Here is a 19,864-nt window from a genome sequence, read left to right as displayed (position 1 = left end):
TTGAATCATTTAGTGTCCAAACGAATCAAAGTAAGGAAGAAAACGGTAACCGCCCGAACAGGGTCTCGAACCCTGGACCGTTAGGTTAAAAGCCTAACGCTCTACCAGCTGAGCATTCCGGGCACACTTACTGCCTACCTGGAAAACCTAGTCATATATCTCCCATGTATGTAATAAATTCAAGCGTTCTTTTTCTGAACACTGACAAAAATGGCGGAAAGTGCTGGATATTTTTTGGAGGGCAGTCACTTTAATATCACATGAAATATATTTTGAGAAGGCAGACTACGATCTCTTACCCGCTGGTGATGTCCTATACACATTGTATCAACGATTAATACATTTTGTGGCAAAATATATATTCTTTGAAGTAGTTTTGGGCAGAATTCATGGCAGAAAGAGCAGCACTTTTTTTATTATTTGAACTTTGTTATTTTGAAACAAAATGCTGCAATTATTAGTGATAAGCTTATGTCGTGTCATATTTCTCCCATATATGTAATAAATTCAAGCGTTCTTTCTCTGAACACTGACAAAAATGGCGGAAAGTGCTGGATATTTTTTGGAGGGCAGTCACTTTAGTATCACATGAAATATATTTTGAGAAGGAAGACTCCGATCTCTTACCCGCTGGTGATGTCCTATACACATTGTATCAACGATTAATACATTTTGTGGCAAAATATATATTCTTCGGAGATATTTTGGGCAGAAGTCAGGGCAGCAAGAGAAATCGTGACCCACTTTTTACTATCATTTTTGAACTTTGTTATTTTGAAATAAAATGCTGCAATTATTAGTGATAAGCTTATGTCGTGTCTTGAACAGTGTTCGATTTATTTCTGAATTTGAATGTGTGTATAGTGGGACACACGAGAAATTTGAATATAGTCGTTCTGGATGCAAACATATTCCTACAAATATCATAAAAACGACATAATATATGTTCAGTATAGGTATTAGTTGTTGGTGCACACAAGATTATTTTGCCTATTTTCTAGATATAATGCATTTCATTTGCCTAATTTGAATCATTTAGTGTCCAAACGAATCAAAGTAAGGAAGAAAACGGTAACCGCCCGAACAGGGTCTCGAACCCTGGACCGTTAGGTTAAAAGCCTAACGCTCTACCAGCTGAGCATTCCGGGCACACTTACTGCCTACCTGGAAAACCTAGTCATATATCTCCCATGTATGTAATAAATTCAAGCGTTCTTTTTCTGAACACTGACAAAAATGGCGGAAAGTGCTGGATATTTTTTGGAGGGCAGTCACTTTAATATCACATGAAATATATTTTGAGAAGGCAGACTACGATCTCTTACCCGCTGGTGATGTCCTATACACATTGTATCAACGATTAATACATTTTGTGGCAAAATATATATTCTTTGGAGATGTTTTGGGCAGAATTCAGGGCAGCAAGAGAAATCGTGACCCACTTTTTACTATCATTTTTGAACTTTGTTATTTTGAAATAAAATGCTGCAATTATTAGTGATAAGCTTATGTCGTGTCTTGAACACTGTTCGATTTATTTCTGAATTTGAATGTGTGTATAGTGGGACACACGAGAAATTTGAATATAGTCGTTCTGGATGCAAACATATTCCTACAAATATCATAAAAATGACATAATATAAGTTCAATATGGGTATAAGTTGTTGGTGCACATAAGATTATTTTGCCCATTTTCTAGATATAATGCATTTTCGTTTGCCTAATTTGAATCATTTAGTGGCCAAACGAATGAAAGTAAGGAAGAAAACGGTAACCGCCCGAACAGGGACTCGAACCCTGGACCGTTAGGTTAAAAGCCTAACGCTCTACCAGCTCAGCTTTCCGGGCACAGTTACTCCAAACGTGGAAAACCTTGTCATATATCGCCATATATGTAATAAATTCAAGCGTTCTTTCTCTGAACACTGACAAAAATGGCGGAAAGTGCTGGATATTTAATTTAATATCACATGAAATATATTTTGAGAAGGCAGACTCCGATCTCTTACCCGCTGGTGATGTCCTATACACATTGTATCAACGATTAATACATTTTGTGGCCCAAATATATTCTTTGGAGATGTTTTGGGCAGAATTCAGGGCAGCAAGAGAAATCGTGACCCACTATTTTCTATCATTTTTGAACTTTGTTATTTTGAAATAGAATGCTGCAATTAATAATGATAAGCTTATGTCGTGGGCAGAATTCAGAACACTGCCTACCTAGAAAACCTAGTCATATATCTCCCATATATGTAATAAATTCAAGCGTTCTTTCTCTGAACACTGACAAAAATGGCGGAAAGTGCTGGATATTTTTTGGAGGGCAGTCACTTTAATATCACATGAAATATATTTTGAGAAGACAGACTACGATCTCTTACCCGCTGGTGATGTCCTATACACATTGTATCAACGATTAATACATTTTGTGGCAAAATATATATTCTTTGGAGATGTTTTGGGCAGAATTCAGGGCAGCAAGAGAAATCGTGACCCACTTTTTACTATCATTTTTGAACTTTGTTATTTTGAAATAAAATGCTGCAATTATTAGTGATAAGCGTATGTCGTGTCTTGAACACTGTTCGATTTATTTCTGAATTTGAATGTGTGTATAGTGGGACACACGAGAAATTTGAATATAGTCGTTCTGGATTCCTACAAATATCATAAAAATGACATAATATAAGTTCAATATGGGTATTATTTATTGGTGCACACAAGATTATTTTGCCCATTTTCTAGATATAATGCATTTTCGTTTGCCTAATTTGAGTAATCTAGTGGCCAAATGAATCAAAGTAAGGAAGAAAACGGTAACCGCCCGAACAGGGACTCGAACCCTTGACCGTTAGGTTAAAAGCCTAACGCTCTACCAGCTGAGCTATCCGGGCACACTTCCTGCCTACCTGGAAAACCTAGTCATATATCTCCCATATATGTAATAAATTCAAGCGTTCTTTCTCTGAACACTGACAAAAATGGCGGAAAGTGCTGGATATTTAATTTAATATCACATGAAATATATTTTGAGAAGGCAGACTCCGATCTCTTACCCGCTGGTGATGTCCTATACACATTGTATCAACGATTAATACATTTTGTGGCCCAAATATATTCTTTGGAGATGTTTTGGGCAGAATTCAGGGCAGCAAGAGAAATCGTGACCCACTATTTTCTATCATTTTTGAACTTTGTTATTTTGAAATAGAATGCTGCAATTAATAATGATAAGCTTATGTCGTGGGCAGAATTCAGAACACTGCCTACCTAGAAAACCTAGTCATATATCTCCCATATATGTAATAAATTCAAGCGTTCTTTCTCTGAACACTGACAAAAATGGCGGAAAGTGCTGGATATTTTTTGGAGGGCAGTCACTTTAATATCACATGAAATATATTTTGAGAAGACAGACTACGATCTCTTACCCGCTGGTGATGTCCTATACACATTGTATCAACGATTAATACATTTTGTGGCAAAATATATATTCTTTGGAGATGTTTTGGGCAGAATTCAGGGCAGCAAGAGAAATCGTGACCCACTTTTTACTATCATTTTTGAACTTTGTTATTTTGAAATAAAATGCTGCAATTATTAGTGATAAGCGTATGTCGTGTCTTGAACACTGTTCGATTTATTTCTGAATTTGAATGTGTGTATAGTGGGACACACGAGAAATTTGAATATAGTCGTTCTGGATTCCTACAAATATCATAAAAATGACATAATATAAGTTCAATATGGGTATTATTTATTGGTGCACACAAGATTATTTTGCCCATTTTCTAGATATAATGCATTTTCGTTTGCCTAATTTGAGTAATCTAGTGGCCAAATGAATCAAAGTAAGGAAGAAAACGGTAACCGCCCGAACAGGGACTCGAACCCTTGACCGTTAGGTTAAAAGCCTAACGCTCTACCAGCTGAGCTATCCGGGCACACTTCCTGCCTACCTGGAAAACCTAGTCATATATCTCCCATTTATGGAATAAATTCAAGCGTTCTTTCTCTGAACACTGACAAAAATGGAGGAAAGTGCTGCATATTTTTTGGAGGGCAGTCAATTTAATATCACAGTAATTATATTTTGAGAAGGAAGACTCCGATCTCTTACCCGCTGGTGATGTCCTATACACATTGTATCAACGATTAGTACATTTTTTGGCAAAATATATATTCTTTAAAGTTGTTTTGGGCAGAATTCATGGCAGAAAGAGCAGCACTTTTTTTTATTATTTGAACTTTGTTATTTTGAAACAAAATGCTGCAATTATTAGTGATAAGCTTATGTCGTGTCATATATCTCCCATATATGTAATAAATTCAAGCGTTCTTTCTCTGAACACTGACAAAAATGGCGGAAAGTGCTGGATATTTTTTGGAGGGCAGTCACTTTAGTATCACATGAAATATATTTTGAGAAGGAAGACTCCGATCTCTTACCCGCTGGTGATGTCCTATACACATTGTATCAACGATTAATACATTTTGTGGCAAAATATATATTCTTCGGAGATATTTTGGGCAGAATTCAGGGCAGCAAGAGAAATCGTGACCCACTTTTTACTATCATTTTTGAACTTTGTTATTTTGAAATAAAATGCTGCAATTATTAGTGATAAGCTTATGTCGTGTCTTGAACAGTGTTCGATTTATTTCTGAATTTGAATGTGTGTATAGTGGGACACACGAGAAATTTGAATATAGTCGTTCTGGATGCAAACATATTCCTACAAATATCATAAAAACGACATAATATATGTTCAGTATAGGTATTAGTTGTTGGTGCACACAAGATTATTTTGCCTATTTTCTAGATATAATGCATTTCATTTGCCTAATTTGAATCATTTAGTGTCCAAACGAATCAAAGTAAGGAAGAAAACGGTAACCGCCCGAACAGGGACTCGAACCCTGGACCGTTAGGTTAAAAGCCAAACGCTGTACCAGCTGAGCATTCCGGGCACACTTACTGCCTACCTGGAAAACCTAGTCATATATCTCCCATGTATGTAATAAATTCAAGCGTTCTTTTTCTGAACACTGACAAAAATGGCGGAAAGTGCTGGATATTTTTTGGAGGGCAGTCACTTTAATATCACACCAAATATATTTTGAGAAGGCAGACTACGATCTCTTACCCGCTGGTGATGTCCTATACACATTGTATCAACGATTAATACATTTTGTGGCCCAAATATATTCTTTGGAGATGTTTTGGGCAGAATTCAGGGCAGCAAGAGAAATCGTGACCCACTATTTTCTATCATTTTTGAACTTTGTTATTTTGAAATAGAATGCTGCAATTAATAATGATAAGCTTATGTCGTGGGCAGAATTCAGAACACTGCCTACCTAGAAAACCTAGTCATATATCTCCCATATATGTAATAAATTCAAGCGTTCTTTCTCTGAACACTGACAAAAATGGCGGAAAGTGCTGGATATTTTTTGGAGGGCAGTCACTTTAATATCACATGAAATATATTTTGAGAAGGCAGACTACGATCTCTTACCCGCTGGTGATGTCCTATACACATTGTATCAACGATTAATACATTTTGTGGCAAAATATATATTCTTTGGAGATGTTTTGGGCAGAATTCAGGGCAGCAAGAGAAATCGTGACCCACTTTTTACTATCATTTTTGAACTTTGTTATTTTGAAATAAAATGCTGCAATTATTAGTGATAAGCGTATGTCGTGTCTTGAACACTGTTCGATTTATTTCTGAATTTGAATGTGTGTATAGTGGGACACACGAGAAATTTGAATATAGTCGTTCTGGATTCCTACAAATATCATAAAAATGACATAATATAAGTTCAATATGGGTATTATTTATTGGTGCACACAAGATTATTTTGCCCATTTTCTAGATATAATGCATTTTCGTTTGCCTAATTTGAGTAATCTAGTGGCCAAATGAATCAAAGTAAGGAAGAAAACGGTAACCGCCCGAACAGGGACTCGAACCCTTGACCGTTAGGTTAAAAGCCTAACGCTCTACCAGCTGAGCTATCCGGGCACACTTCCTGCCTACCTGGAAAACCTAGTCATATATCTCCCATATATGTAATAAATTCAAGCGTTCTTTCTCTGAACACTGACAAAAATGGCGGAAAGTGCTGGATATTTAATTTAATATCACATGAAATATATTTTGAGAAGGCAGACTCCGATCTCTTACCCGCTGGTGATGTCCTATACACATTGTATCAACGATTAATACATTTTGTGGCCCAAATATATTCTTTGGAGATGTTTTGGGCAGAATTCAGGGCAGCAAGAGAAATCGTGACCCACTATTTTCTATCATTTTTGAACTTTGTTATTTTGAAATAGAATGCTGCAATTAATAATGATAAGCTTATGTCGTGGGCAGAATTCAGAACACTGCCTACCTAGAAAACCTAGTCATATATCTCCCATATATGTAATAAATTCAAGCGTTCTTTCTCTGAACACTGACAAAAATGGCGGAAAGTGCTGGATATTTTTTGGAGGGCAGTCACTTTAATATCACATGAAATATATTTTGAGAAGACAGACTACGATCTCTTACCCGCTGGTGATGTCCTATACACATTGTATCAACGATTAATACATTTTGTGGCAAAATATATATTCTTTGGAGATGTTTTGGGCAGAATTCAGGGCAGCAAGAGAAATCGTGACCCACTTTTTACTATCATTTTTGAACTTTGTTATTTTGAAATAAAATGCTGCAATTATTAGTGATAAGCTTATGTCGTGTCTTGAACACTGTTCGATTTATTTCTGAACTTGAATGTGTGTATAGTGGGACACACGAGAAATTTGAATATAGTCGTTCTGGATGCAAACATATTCCTACAAATATCATAAAAATGACATAATATAAGTTCAATATGGGTATAAGTTGTTGGTGCACATAAGATTATTTTGCCCATTTTCTAGATATAATGCATTTTCGTTTGCCTAATTTGAATCATTTAGTGGCCAAACGAATCAAAGTAAGGAAGAAAACGGTAACCGCCCGAACAGGGACTCGAACCCTGGACCGTTAGGTTAAAAGCCTAACGCTCTACCAGCTCAGCTTTCCGGGCACAGTTACTCCAAACGTGGAAAACCTTGTCATATATCGCCATATATGTAATAAATTCAAGCGTTCTTTCTCTGAACACTGACAAAAATGGCGGAAAGTGCTGGATATTTAATTTAATATCACATGAAATATATTTTGAGAAGGCAGACTCCGATCTCTTACCCGCTGGTGATGTCCTATACACATTGTATCAACGATTAATACATTTTGTGGCCCAAATATATTCTTTGGAGATGTTTTGGGCAGAATTCAGGGCAGCAAGAGAAATCGTGACCCACTATTATCTATCATTTTTGAACTTTGTTATTTTGAAATAGAATGCTGCAATTAATAATGATAAGCTTATGTCGTGGGCAGAATTCAGAACACTGCCTACCTGGAAAACCTAGTCATATATCTCCCATATATGTAATAAATTCAAGCGTTTTTTCTCTGAACACTGACAAAAATGGCGGAAAGTGCTGGATATTTTTTGGAGGGCAGTCACTTTAATATCACATGAAATATATTTTGAGAAGGCAGACTACGATCTCTTACCCGCTGGTGATGTCCTATACACATTGTATCAACGATTAATACATTTTGTGGCAAAATATATATTCTTTGGAGATGTTTTGGGCAGAATTCAGGGCAGCAAGAGAAATCGTGACCCACTTTTTACTATCATTTTTGAACTTTGTTATTTTGAAATAAAATGCTGCAATTATTAGTGATAAGCGTATGTCGTGTCTTGAACACTGTTCGATTTATTTCTGAATTTGAATGTGTGTATAGTGGGACACACGAGAAATTTGAATATAGTCGTTCTGGATTCCTACAAATATCATAAAAATGACATAATATAAGTTCAATATGGGTATTATTTATTGGTGCACACAAGATTATTTTGCCCATTTTCTAGATATAATGCATTTTCGTTTGCCTAATTTGAGTAATCTAGTGGCCAAATGAATCAAAGTAAGGAAGAAAACGGTAACCGCCCGAACAGGGACTCGAACCCTGGACCGTTAGGTTAAAAGCCTAACGCTCTACCAGCTGAGCTATCCGGGCACACTTACTGTCTACCTGGAAAACCTAGTCATATATCTCCCATATATGTAATAAATTCAAGCGTTCTTTCTCTGAACACTAACAAAAATGGCGGAAAGTGCTGGATATTTTTTGGAGGGCAGTCACTTTAATATCACATGAAATATATTTTGAGAAGGCAGACTCCGATCTCTTACCCTCTGGTGATGTCCTATACAAATTGTATCAACGATTAATACATTTTTTGGCCCAAATATATTCTTTGGAGATGTTTTGGGAAGAATTCAGAGCAGCAAGAGAAATCGTGACCCACAATTTTCTATCATTTTTGAACTTTGTTATTTTGAAATAGAATGCTGCAATTAATAATGATAACCTTATGTCGTGTTTTGAACACTGTTCGATTTATTTCTGAATTTGAATGTGTGTATAGTGGGACACACGAGAAATTTGAATATAGTAGTTCTGGATGCAAACATATTCCTACAAATATCATAAAAATGACATAATATAAGTTCAATATGGGTATTATTTATTGGTGCACACAAGATTATTTTGCCCATTTTCTAGATATAATGCATTTTCGTTTGCCTAATTTGAGTAAATTAGTGGCCAAATGAATCAAAGTAAGGAAGAAAACGGTAAACGCCCGAACAGGGACTCGAACCCTGGACCGTTAGGTTAAAAGCCTAACGCTCTACCAGCTGAGCTATCCGGGCACACTTCCTGCTTACCTGGAAAACCTAGTCATATATCTCCCATTTATGGAATAAATTCAAGCGTTCTTTCTCTGAACACTGACAAAAATGGAGGAAAGTGCTGCATATTTTTTGGAGGGCAGTCAATTTAATATCACAGTAATTATATTTTGAGAAGGAAGACTCCGATCTCTTACCCGCTGGTGATGTCCTATACACATTGTATCAACGATTAATACATTTTGTGGCAAAATATATATTCTTTGAAGTAGTTTTGGGCAGAATTCATGGCAGAAAGAGCAGCACTTTTTTTATTATTTGAACTTTGTTATTTTGAAACAAAATGCTGCAATTATTAGTGATAAGCTTATGTCGTGTCATATTTCTCCCATATATGTAATAAATTCAAGCGTTCTTTCTCTGAACACTGACAAAAATGGCGGAAAGTGCTGGATATTTTTTGGAGGGCAGTCACTTTAGTATCACATGAAATATATTTTGAGAAGGAAGACTCCGATCTCTTACCCGCTGGTGATGTCCTATACACATTGTATCAACGATTAATACATTTTGTGGCAAAATATATATTCTTCGGAGATATTTTGGGCAGAATTCAGGGCAGCAAGAGAAATCGTGACCCACTTTTTACTATCATTTTTGAACTTTGTTATTTTGAAATAAAATGCTGCAATTATTAGTGATAAGCTTATGTCGTGTCTTGAACAGTGTTCGATTTATTTCTGAATTTGAATGTGTGTATAGTGGGACACACGAGAAATTTGAATATAGTCGTTCTGGATGCAAACATATTCCTACAAATATCATAAAAACGACATAATATATGTTCAGTATAGGTATTAGTTGTTGGTGCACACAAGATTATTTTGCCTATTTTCTAGATATAATGCATTTCATTTGCCTAATTTGAATCATTTAGTGTCCAAACGAATCAAAGTAAGGAAGAAAACGGTAACCGCCCGAACAGGGTCTCGAACCCTGGACCGTTAGGTTAAAAGCCTAACGCTCTACCAGCTGAGCATTCCGGGCACACTTACTGCCTACCTGGAAAACCTAGTCATATATCTCCCATGTATGTAATAAATTCAAGCGTTCTTTTTCTGAACACTGACAAAAATGGCGGAAAGTGCTGGATATTTTTTGGAGGGCAGTCACTTTAATATCACATGAAATATATTTTGAGAAGGCAGACTACGATCTCTTACCCGCTGGTGATGTCCTATACACATTGTATCAACGATTAATACATTTTGTGGCAAAATATATATTCTTTGGAGATGTTTTGGGCAGAATTCAGGGCAGCAAGAGAAATCGTGACCCACTTTTTACTATCATTTTTGAACTTTGTTATTTTGAAATAAAATGCTGCAATTATTAGTGATAAGCTTATGTCGTGTCTTGAACACTGTTCGATTTATTTCTGAATTTGAATGTGTGTATAGTGGGACACACGAGAAATTTGAATATAGTCGTTCTGGATGCAAACATATTCCTACAAATATCATAAAAATGACATAATATAAGTTCAATATGGGTATAAGTTGTTGGTGCACATAAGATTATTTTGCCCATTTTCTAGATATAATGCATTTTCGTTTGCCTAATTTGAATCATTTAGTGGCCAAACGAATCAAAGTAAGGAAGAAAACGGTAACCGCCCGAACAGGGACTCGAACCCTGGACCGTTAGGTTAAAAGCCTAACGCTCTACCAGCTCAGCTTTCCGGGCACAGTTACTCCAAACGTGGAAAACCTTGTCATATATCGCCATATATGTAATAAATTCAAGCGTTCTTTCTCTGAACACTGACAAAAATGGCGGAAAGTGCTGGATATTTAATTTAATATCACATGAAATATATTTTGAGAAGGCAGACTCCGATCTCTTACCCGCTGGTGATGTCCTATACACATTGTATCAACGATTAATACATTTTGTGGCCCAAATATATTCTTTGGAGATGTTTTGGGCAGAATTCAGGGCAGCAAGAGAAATCGTGACCCACTATTTTCTATCATTTTTGAACTTTGTTATTTTGAAATAGAATGCTGCAATTAATAATGATAAGCTTATGTCGTGGGCAGAATTCAGAACACTGCCTACCTAGAAAACCTAGTCATATATCTCCCATATATGTAATAAATTCAAGCGTTCTTTCTCTGAACACTGACAAAAATGGCGGAAAGTGCTGGATATTTTTTGGAGGGCAGTCACTTTAATATCACATGAAATATATTTTGAGAAGACAGACTACGATCTCTTACCCGCTGGTGATGTCCTATACACATTGTATCAACGATTAATACATTTTGTGGCAAAATATATATTCTTTGGAGATGTTTTGGGCAGAATTCAGGGCAGCAAGAGAAATCGTGACCCACTTTTTACTATCATTTTTGAACTTTGTTATTTTGAAATAAAATGCTGCAATTATTAGTGATAAGCGTATGTCGTGTCTTGAACACTGTTCGATTTATTTCTGAATTTGAATGTGTGTATAGTGGGACACACGAGAAATTTGAATATAGTCGTTCTGGATTCCTACAAATATCATAAAAATGACATAATATAAGTTCAATATGGGTATTATTTATTGGTGCACACAAGATTATTTTGCCCATTTTCTAGATATAATGCATTTTCGTTTGCCTAATTTGAGTAATCTAGTGGCCAAATGAATCAAAGTAAGGAAGAAAACGGTAACCGCCCGAACAGGGACTCGAACCCTTGACCGTTAGGTTAAAAGCCTAACGCTCTACCAGCTGAGCTACCCGGGCACACTTCCTGCCTACCTGGAAAACCTAGTCATATATCTCCCATATATGTAATAAATTCAAGCGTTCTTTCTCTGAACACTGACAAAAATGGCGGAAAGTGCTGGATATTTAATTTAATATCACATGAAATATATTTTGAGAAGGCAGACTCCGATCTCTTACCCGCTGGTGATGTCCTATACACATTGTATCAACGATTAATACATTTTGTGGCCCAAATATATTCTTTGGAGATGTTTTGGGCAGAATTCAGGGCAGCAAGAGAAATCGTGACCCACTATTTTCTATCATTTTTGAACTTTGTTATTTTGAAATAGAATGCTGCAATTAATAATGATAAGCTTATGTCGTGGGCAGAATTCAGAACACTGCCTACCTAGAAAACCTAGTCATATATCTCCCATATATGTAATAAATTCAAGCGTTCTTTCTCTGAACACTGACAAAAATGGCGGAAAGTGCTGGATATTTTTTGGAGGGCAGTCACTTTAATATCACATGAAATATATTTTGAGAAGACAGACTACGATCTCTTACCCGCTGGTGATGTCCTATACACATTGTATCAACGATTAATACATTTTGTGGCAAAATATATATTCTTTGGAGATGTTTTGGGCAGAATTCAGGGCAGCAAGAGAAATCGTGACCCACTTTTTACTATCATTTTTGAACTTTGTTATTTTGAAATAAAATGCTGCAATTATTAGTGATAAGCGTATGTCGTGTCTTGAACACTGTTCGATTTATTTCTGAATTTGAATGTGTGTATAGTGGGACACACGAGAAATTTGAATATAGTCGTTCTGGATTCCTACAAATATCATAAAAATGACATAATATAAGTTCAATATGGGTATTATTTATTGGTGCACACAAGATTATTTTGCCCATTTTCTAGATATAATGCATTTTCGTTTGCCTAATTTGAGTAATCTAGTGGCCAAATGAATCAAAGTAAGGAAGAAAACGGTAACCGCCCGAACAGGGACTCGAACCCTTGACCGTTAGGTTAAAAGCCTAACGCTCTACCAGCTGAGCTACCCGGGCACACTTCCTGCCTACCTGGAAAACCTAGTCATATATCTCCCATTTATGGAATAAATTCAAGCGTTCTTTCTCTGAACACTGACAAAAATGGAGGAAAGTGCTGCATATTTTTTGGAGGGCAGTCAATTTAATATCACAGTAATTATATTTTGAGAAGGAAGACTCCGATCTCTTACCCGCTGGTGATGTCCTATACACATTGTATCAACGATTAATACATTTTTTGGCAAAATATATATTCTTTAAAGTTGTTTTGGGCAGAATTCATGGCAGAAAGAGCAGCACTTTTTTTTATTATTTGAACTTTGTTATTTTGAAACAAAATGCTGCAATTATTAGTGATAAGCTTATGTCGTGTCATATATCTCCCATATATGTAATAAATTCAAGCGTTCTTTCTCTGAACACTGACAAAAATGGCGGAAAGTGCTGGATATTTTTTGGAGGGCAGTCACTTTAGTATCACATGAAATATATTTTGAGAAGGAAGACTCCGATCTCTTACCCGCTGGTGATGTCCTATACACATTGTATCAACGATTAATACATTTTGTGGCAAAATATATATTCTTCGGAGATATTTTGGGCAGAATTCAGGGCAGCAAGAGAAATCGTGACCCACTTTTTACTATCATTTTTGAACTTTGTTATTTTGAAATAAAATGCTGCAATTGTTAGTGATAAGCTTATGTCGTGTCTTGAACAGTGTTCGATTTATTTCTGAATTTGAATGTGTGTATAGTGGGACACACGAGAAATTTGAATATAGTCGTTCTGGATGCAAACATATTCCTACAAATATCATAAAAACGACATAATATATGTTCAGTATAGGTATTAGTTGTTGGTGCACACAAGATTATTTTGCCTATTTTCTAGATATAATGCATTTCATTTGCCTAATTTGAATCATTTAGTGTCCAAACGAATCAAAGTAAGGAAGAAAACGGTAACCGCCCGAACAGGGACTCGAACCCTGGACCGTTAGGTTAAAAGCCAAACGCTGTACCAGCTGAGCATTCCGGGCACACTTACTGCCTACCTGGAAAACCTAGTCATATATCTCCCATGTATGTAATAAATTCAAGCGTTCTTTTTCTGAACACTGACAAAAATGGCGGAAAGTGCTGGATATTTTTTGGAGGGCAGTCACTTTAATATCACACCAAATATATTTTGAGAAGGCAGACTACGATCTCTTACCCGCTGGTGATGTCCTATACACATTGTATCAACGATTAATACATTTTGTGGCAAAATATATATTCTTTGGAGATGTTTTGGGCAGAATTCAGGGCAGCAAGAGAAATCGTGACCCACTTTTTACTATCATTTTTGAACTTTGTTATTTTGAAATAAAATGCTGCAATTATTAGTGATAAGCTTATGTCGTGTCTTGAACACTGTTCGATTTATTTCTGAACTTGAATGTGTGTATAGTGGGACACACGAGAAATTTGAATATAGTCGTTCTGGATGCAAACATATTCCTACAAATATCATAAAAATGACATAATATAAGTTCAATATGGGTATAAGTTGTTGGTGCACATAAGATTATTTTGCCCATTTTCTAGATATAATGCATTTTCGTTTGCCTAATTTGAATCATTTAGTGGCCAAACGAATCAAAGTAAGGAAGAAAACGGTAACCGCCCGAACAGGGACTCGAACCCTGGACCGTTAGGTTAAAAGCCTAACGCTCTACCAGCTCAGCTTTCCGGGCACAGTTACTCCAAACGTGGAAAACCTTGTCATATATCGCCATATATGTAATAAATTCAAGCGTTCTTTCTCTGAACACTGACAAAAATGGCGGAAAGTGCTGGATATTTAATTTAATATCACATGAAATATATTTTGAGAAGGCAGACTCCGATCTCTTACCCGCTGGTGATGTCCTATACACATTGTATCAACGATTAATACATTTTGTGGCCCAAATATATTCTTTGGAGATGTTTTGGGCAGAATTCAGGGCAGCAAGAGAAATCGTGACCCACTATTTTCTATCATTTTTGAACTTTGTTATTTTGAAATAGAATGCTGCAATTAATAATGATAAGCTTATGTCGTGGGCAGAATTCAGAACACTGCCTACCTGGAAAACCTAGTCATATATCTCCCATATATGTAATAAATTCAAGCGTTCTTTCTCTGAACACTGACAAAAATGGCGGAAAGTGCTGGATATTTTTTGGAGGGCAGTCACTTTAATATCACATGAAATATATTTTGAGAAGGCAGACTACGATCTCTTACCCGCTGGTGATGTCCTATACACATTGTATCAACGATTAATACATTTTGTGGCAAAATATATATTCTTTGGAGATGTTTTGGGCAGAATTCAGGGCAGCAAGAGAAATCGTGACCCACTTTTTACTATCATTTTTGAACTTTGTTATTTTGAAATAAAATGCCGCAATTATTAGTGATAAGCGTATGTCGTGTCTTGAACACTGTTCGATTTATTTCTGAATTTGAATGTGTGTATAGTGGGACACACGAGAAATTTGAATATAGTCGTTCTGGATTCCTACAAATATCATAAAAATGACATAATATAAGTTCAATATGGGTATTATTTATTGGTGCACACAAGATTATTTTGCCCATTTTCTAGATATAATGCATTTTCGTTTGCCTAATTTGAGTAATCTAGTGGCCAAATGAATCAAAGTAAGGAAGAAAACGGTAACCGCCCGAACAGGGACTCGAACCCTTGACCGTTAGGTTAAAAGCCTAACGCTCTACCAGCTGAGCTATCCGGGCACACTTCCTGCCTACCTGGAAAACCTAGTCATATATCTCCCATATATGTAATAAATTCAAGCGTTCTTTCTCTGAACACTGACAAAAATGGCGGAAAGTGCTGGATATTTAATTTAATATCACATGAAATATATTTTGAGAAGGCAGACTCCGATCTCTTACCCGCTGGTGATGTCCTATACACATTGTATCAACGATTAATACATTTTGTGGCCCAAATATATTCTTTGGAGATGTTTTGGGCAGAATTCAGGGCAGCAAGAGAAATCGTGACCCACTATTTTCTATCATTTTTGAACTTTGTTATTTTGAAATAGAATGCTGCAATTAATAATGATAAGCTTATGTCGTGGGCAGAATTCAGAACACTGCCTACCTAGAAAACCTAGTCATATATCTCCCATATATGTAATAAATTCAAGCGTTCTTTCTCTGAACACTGACAAAAATGGCGGAAAGTGCTGGATATTTTTTGGAGGGCAGTCACTTTAATATCACATGAAATATATTTTGAGAAGACAGACTACGATCTCTTACCCGCTGGTGATGTCCTATACACATTGTATCAACGATTAATACATTTTGTGGCAAAATATATATTCTTTGGAGATGTTTTGGGCAGAATTCAGGGCAGCATGAGAAATCGTGACCCACTTTTTACTATCATTTTTGAACTTTGTTATTTTGAAATAAAATGCTGCAATTATTAGTGATAAGCGTATGTCGTGTCTTGAACACTGTTCGATTTATTTCTGAATTTGAATGTGTGTATAGTGGGACACACGAGAAATTTGAATATAGTCGTTCTGGATTCCTACAAATATCATAAAAATGACATAATATAAGTTCAATATGGGTATTATTTATTGGTGCACACAAGATTATTTTGCCCATTTTCTAGATATAATGCATTTTCGTTTGCCTAATTTGAGTAATCTAGTGGCCAAATGAATCAAAGTAAGGAAGAAAACGGTAACCGCCCGAACAGGGACTCGAACCCTTGACCGTTAGGTTAAAAGCCTAACGCTCTACCAGCTGAGCTATCCGGGCACACTTCCTGCCTACCTGGAAAACCTAGTCATATATCTCCCATTTATGGAATAAATTCAAGCGTTCTTTCTCTGAACACTGACAAAAATGGAGGAAAGTGCTGCATATTTTTTGGAGAGCAGTCAATTTAATATCACAGTAATTATATTTTGAGAAGGAAGACTCCGATCTCTTACCCGCTGGTGATGTCCTATACACATTGTATCAACGATTAATACATTTTTTGGCAAAATATATATTCTTTAAAGTTGTTTTGGGCAGAATTCATGGCAGAAAGAGCAGCACTTTTTTTTATTATTTGAACTTTGTTATTTTGAAACAAAATGCTGCAATTATTAGTGATAAGCTTATGTCGTGTCATATATCTCCCATATATGTAATAAATTCAAGCGTTCTTTCTCTGAACACTGACAAAAATGGCGGAAAGTGCTGGATATTTTTTGGAGGGCAGTCACTTTAGTATCACATGAAATATATTTTGAGAAGGAAGACTCCGATCTCTTACCCGCTGGTGATGTCCTATACACATTGTATCAACGATTAATACATTTTGTGGCAAAATATATATTCTTCGGAGATATTTTGGGCAGAATTCAGGGCAGCAAGAGAAATCGTGACCCACTTTTTACTATCATTTTTGAACTTTGTTATTTTGAAATAAAATGCTGCAATTATTAGTGATAAGCTTATGTCGTGTCTTGAACAGTGTTCGATTTATTTCTGAATTTGAATGTGTGTATAGTGGGACACACGAGAAATTTGAATATAGTCGTTCTGGATGCAAACATATTCCTACAAATATCATAAAAACGACATAATATATGTTCAGTATAGGTATTAGTTGTTGGTGCACACAAGATTATTTTGCCTATTTTCTAGATATAATGCATTTCATTTGCCTAATTTGAATCATTTAGTGTCCAAACGAATCAAAGTAAGGAAGAAAACGGTAACCGCCCGAACAGGGACTCGAACCCTGGACCGTTAGGTTAAAAGCCAAACGCTGTACCAGCTGAGCATTCCGGGCACACTTACTGCCTACCTGGAAAACCTAGTCATATATCTCCCATGTATGTAATAAATTCAAGCGTTCTTTTTCTGAACACTGACAAAAATGGCGGAAAGTGCTGGATATTTTTTGGAGGGCAGTCACTTTAATATCACACCAAATATATTTTGAGAAGGCAGACTACGATCTCTTACCCGCTGGTGATGTCCTATACACATTGTATCAACGATTAATACATTTTGTGGCAAAATATATATTCTTTGGAGATGTTTTGGGCAGAATTCAGGGCAGCAAGAGAAATCGTGACCCACTTTTTACTATCATTTTTGAACTTTGTTATTTTGAAATAAAATGCTGCAATTATTAGTGATAAGCTTATGTCGTGTCTTGAACACTGTTCGATTTATTTCTGAACTTGAATGTGTGTATAGTGGGACACACGAGAAATTTGAATATAGTCGTTCTGGATGCAAACATATTCCTACAAATATCATAAAAATGACATAATATAAGTTCAATATGGGTATAAGTTGTTGGTGCACATAAGATTATTTTGCCCATTTTCTAGATATAATGCATTTACGTTTGCCTAATTTGAATCATTTAGTGGCCAAACGAATCAAAGTAAGGGAGAAAACGGTAACCGCCCGAACAGGGACTCGAACCCTGGACCGTTAGGTTAAAAGCCTAACGCTCTACCAGCTCAGCTTTCCGGGCACAGTTACTCCAAACGTGGAAACCTTGTCATATATCGCCATATATGTAATAAATTCAGCGTTCTTTCTCTGAACACTGACAAAAATGGCGGAAAGTGCTGGATATTTAATTTAATATCACATGAAATATATTTTGAGAAGGCAGACTCCGATCTCTTACCCGCTGGTGATGTCCTATACACATTGTATCAACGATTAATACATTTTGTGGCCCAAATATATTCTTTGGAGATGTTTTGGGCAGAATTCAGGGCAGCAAGAGAAATCGTGACCCACTATTTTCTATCATTTTTGAACTTTGTTATTTTGAAATAGAATGCTGCAATTAATAATGATAAGCTTATGTCGTGGGCAGAATTCAGAACATTGCCTACCTGGAAAACCTAGTCATATATCTCCCATATATGTACTAAATTCAAGCGTTCTTTCTCTGAACACTGACAAAAATGGCGGAAAGTGCTGGATATTTTTTGGAGGGCAGTCACTTTAATATCACATGAAATATATTTTGAGAAGGCAGACTTCGATCTCTTACCCGCTGGTGATGTCCTATACACATTGTATCAACGATTAATACATTTTGTGGCAAAATATATATTCTTTGGAGATGTTTTGGGCAGAATTCAGGGCAGCAAGAGAAATCGTGACCCACTTTTTACTATCATTTTTGAACTTTGTTATTTTGAAATAAAATGCTGCAATTATTAGTGATAAGCGTATGTCGTGTCTTGAACACTGTTCGATTTATTTCTGAATTTGAATGTGTGTATAGTGGGACACACGAGAAATTTGAATATAGTCGTTCTGGATTCCTACAAATATCATAAAAATGACATAATATAAGTTCAATATGGGTATTATTTATTGGTGCACACAAGATTATTTTGCCCATTTTCTAGATATAATGCATTTTCGTTTGCCTAATTTGAGTAATCTAGTGGCCAAATGAATCAAAGTAAGGAAGAAAACGGTAACCGCCCGAACAGGGACTCGAACCCTGGACCGTTAGGTTAAAAGCCTAACGCTCTACCAGCTGAGCTATCCGGGCACACTTACTGTCTACCTGGAAAACCTAGTCATATATCTCCCATATATGTAATAAATTCAAGCGTTCTTTCTCTGAACACTAACAAAAATGGCGGAAAGTGCTGGATATTTTTTGGAGGGCAGTCACTTTAATATCACATGAAATATATTTTGAGAAGGCAGACTCCGATCTCTTACCCTCTGGTGATGTCCTATACAAATTGTATCAACGATTAATACATTTTTTGGCCCAAATATATTCTTTGGAGATGTTTTGGGAAGAATTCAGGGCAGCAAGAGAAATCGTGACCCACAATTTTCTATCATTTTTGAACTTTGTTATTTTGAAATAGAATGCTGCAATTAATAATGATAACCTTATGTCGTGTTTTGAACACTGTTCGATTTATTTCTGAATTTGAATGTGTGTATAGTGGGACACACGAGAAATTTGAATATAGTAGTTCTGGATGCAAACATATTCCTACAAATATCATAAAAATGACATAATATAAGTTCAATATGGGTATTATTTATTGGTGCACACAAGATTATTTTGCCCATTTTCTAGATATAATGCATTTTCGTTTGCCTAATTTGAGTAAATTAGTGGCCAAAT

The 19,864-nt window shown here is 36.0% G+C and overlaps 8 non-coding genes across 8 annotated transcripts; all 8 read right to left on the bottom strand.

Moving 5' to 3' along the window:
- Positions 1 to 2,824: 2,824 nt before the first annotated feature.
- Positions 2,825 to 2,897, bottom strand: TRNAK-UUU (transfer RNA lysine (anticodon UUU)). The gene has a single exon. It is a non-coding gene; the product is annotated as a tRNA-Lys (tRNA).
- A 977-nt stretch (positions 2,898 to 3,874) lies between these two features.
- On the bottom strand, positions 3,875 to 3,947 carry TRNAK-UUU (transfer RNA lysine (anticodon UUU)). Its single transcript has one exon. It is a non-coding gene; the product is annotated as a tRNA-Lys (tRNA).
- A 2,018-nt stretch (positions 3,948 to 5,965) lies between these two features.
- TRNAK-UUU (transfer RNA lysine (anticodon UUU)) lies at positions 5,966 to 6,038 on the bottom strand. Its single transcript has one exon. It is a non-coding gene; the product is annotated as a tRNA-Lys (tRNA).
- Positions 6,039 to 8,074: 2,036 nt separating this feature from the next.
- Positions 8,075 to 8,147, bottom strand: TRNAK-UUU (transfer RNA lysine (anticodon UUU)). The gene has a single exon. It is a non-coding gene; the product is annotated as a tRNA-Lys (tRNA).
- Positions 8,148 to 8,772: 625 nt separating this feature from the next.
- TRNAK-UUU (transfer RNA lysine (anticodon UUU)) lies at positions 8,773 to 8,845 on the bottom strand. Its single transcript has one exon. It is a non-coding gene; the product is annotated as a tRNA-Lys (tRNA).
- Positions 8,846 to 15,371: 6,526 nt separating this feature from the next.
- TRNAK-UUU (transfer RNA lysine (anticodon UUU)) lies at positions 15,372 to 15,444 on the bottom strand. The gene has a single exon. It is a non-coding gene; the product is annotated as a tRNA-Lys (tRNA).
- Positions 15,445 to 16,421: 977 nt separating this feature from the next.
- TRNAK-UUU (transfer RNA lysine (anticodon UUU)) lies at positions 16,422 to 16,494 on the bottom strand. The gene has a single exon. It is a non-coding gene; the product is annotated as a tRNA-Lys (tRNA).
- A 2,700-nt stretch (positions 16,495 to 19,194) lies between these two features.
- On the bottom strand, positions 19,195 to 19,267 carry TRNAK-UUU (transfer RNA lysine (anticodon UUU)). Its single transcript has one exon. It is a non-coding gene; the product is annotated as a tRNA-Lys (tRNA).
- Between the last annotated feature and the right edge of the window lie 597 nt (positions 19,268 to 19,864).

The sequence above is a fragment of the Lepisma saccharinum genome, chromosome 2, assembly GCF_977018435.1.
Source record: "Lepisma saccharinum chromosome 2, izLepSacc3.1, whole genome shotgun sequence".
NCBI lineage: Eukaryota > Metazoa > Arthropoda > Insecta > Zygentoma > Lepismatidae > Lepisma > Lepisma saccharinum.
This window is presented reverse-complemented; position numbering and strand designations above follow the sequence as displayed.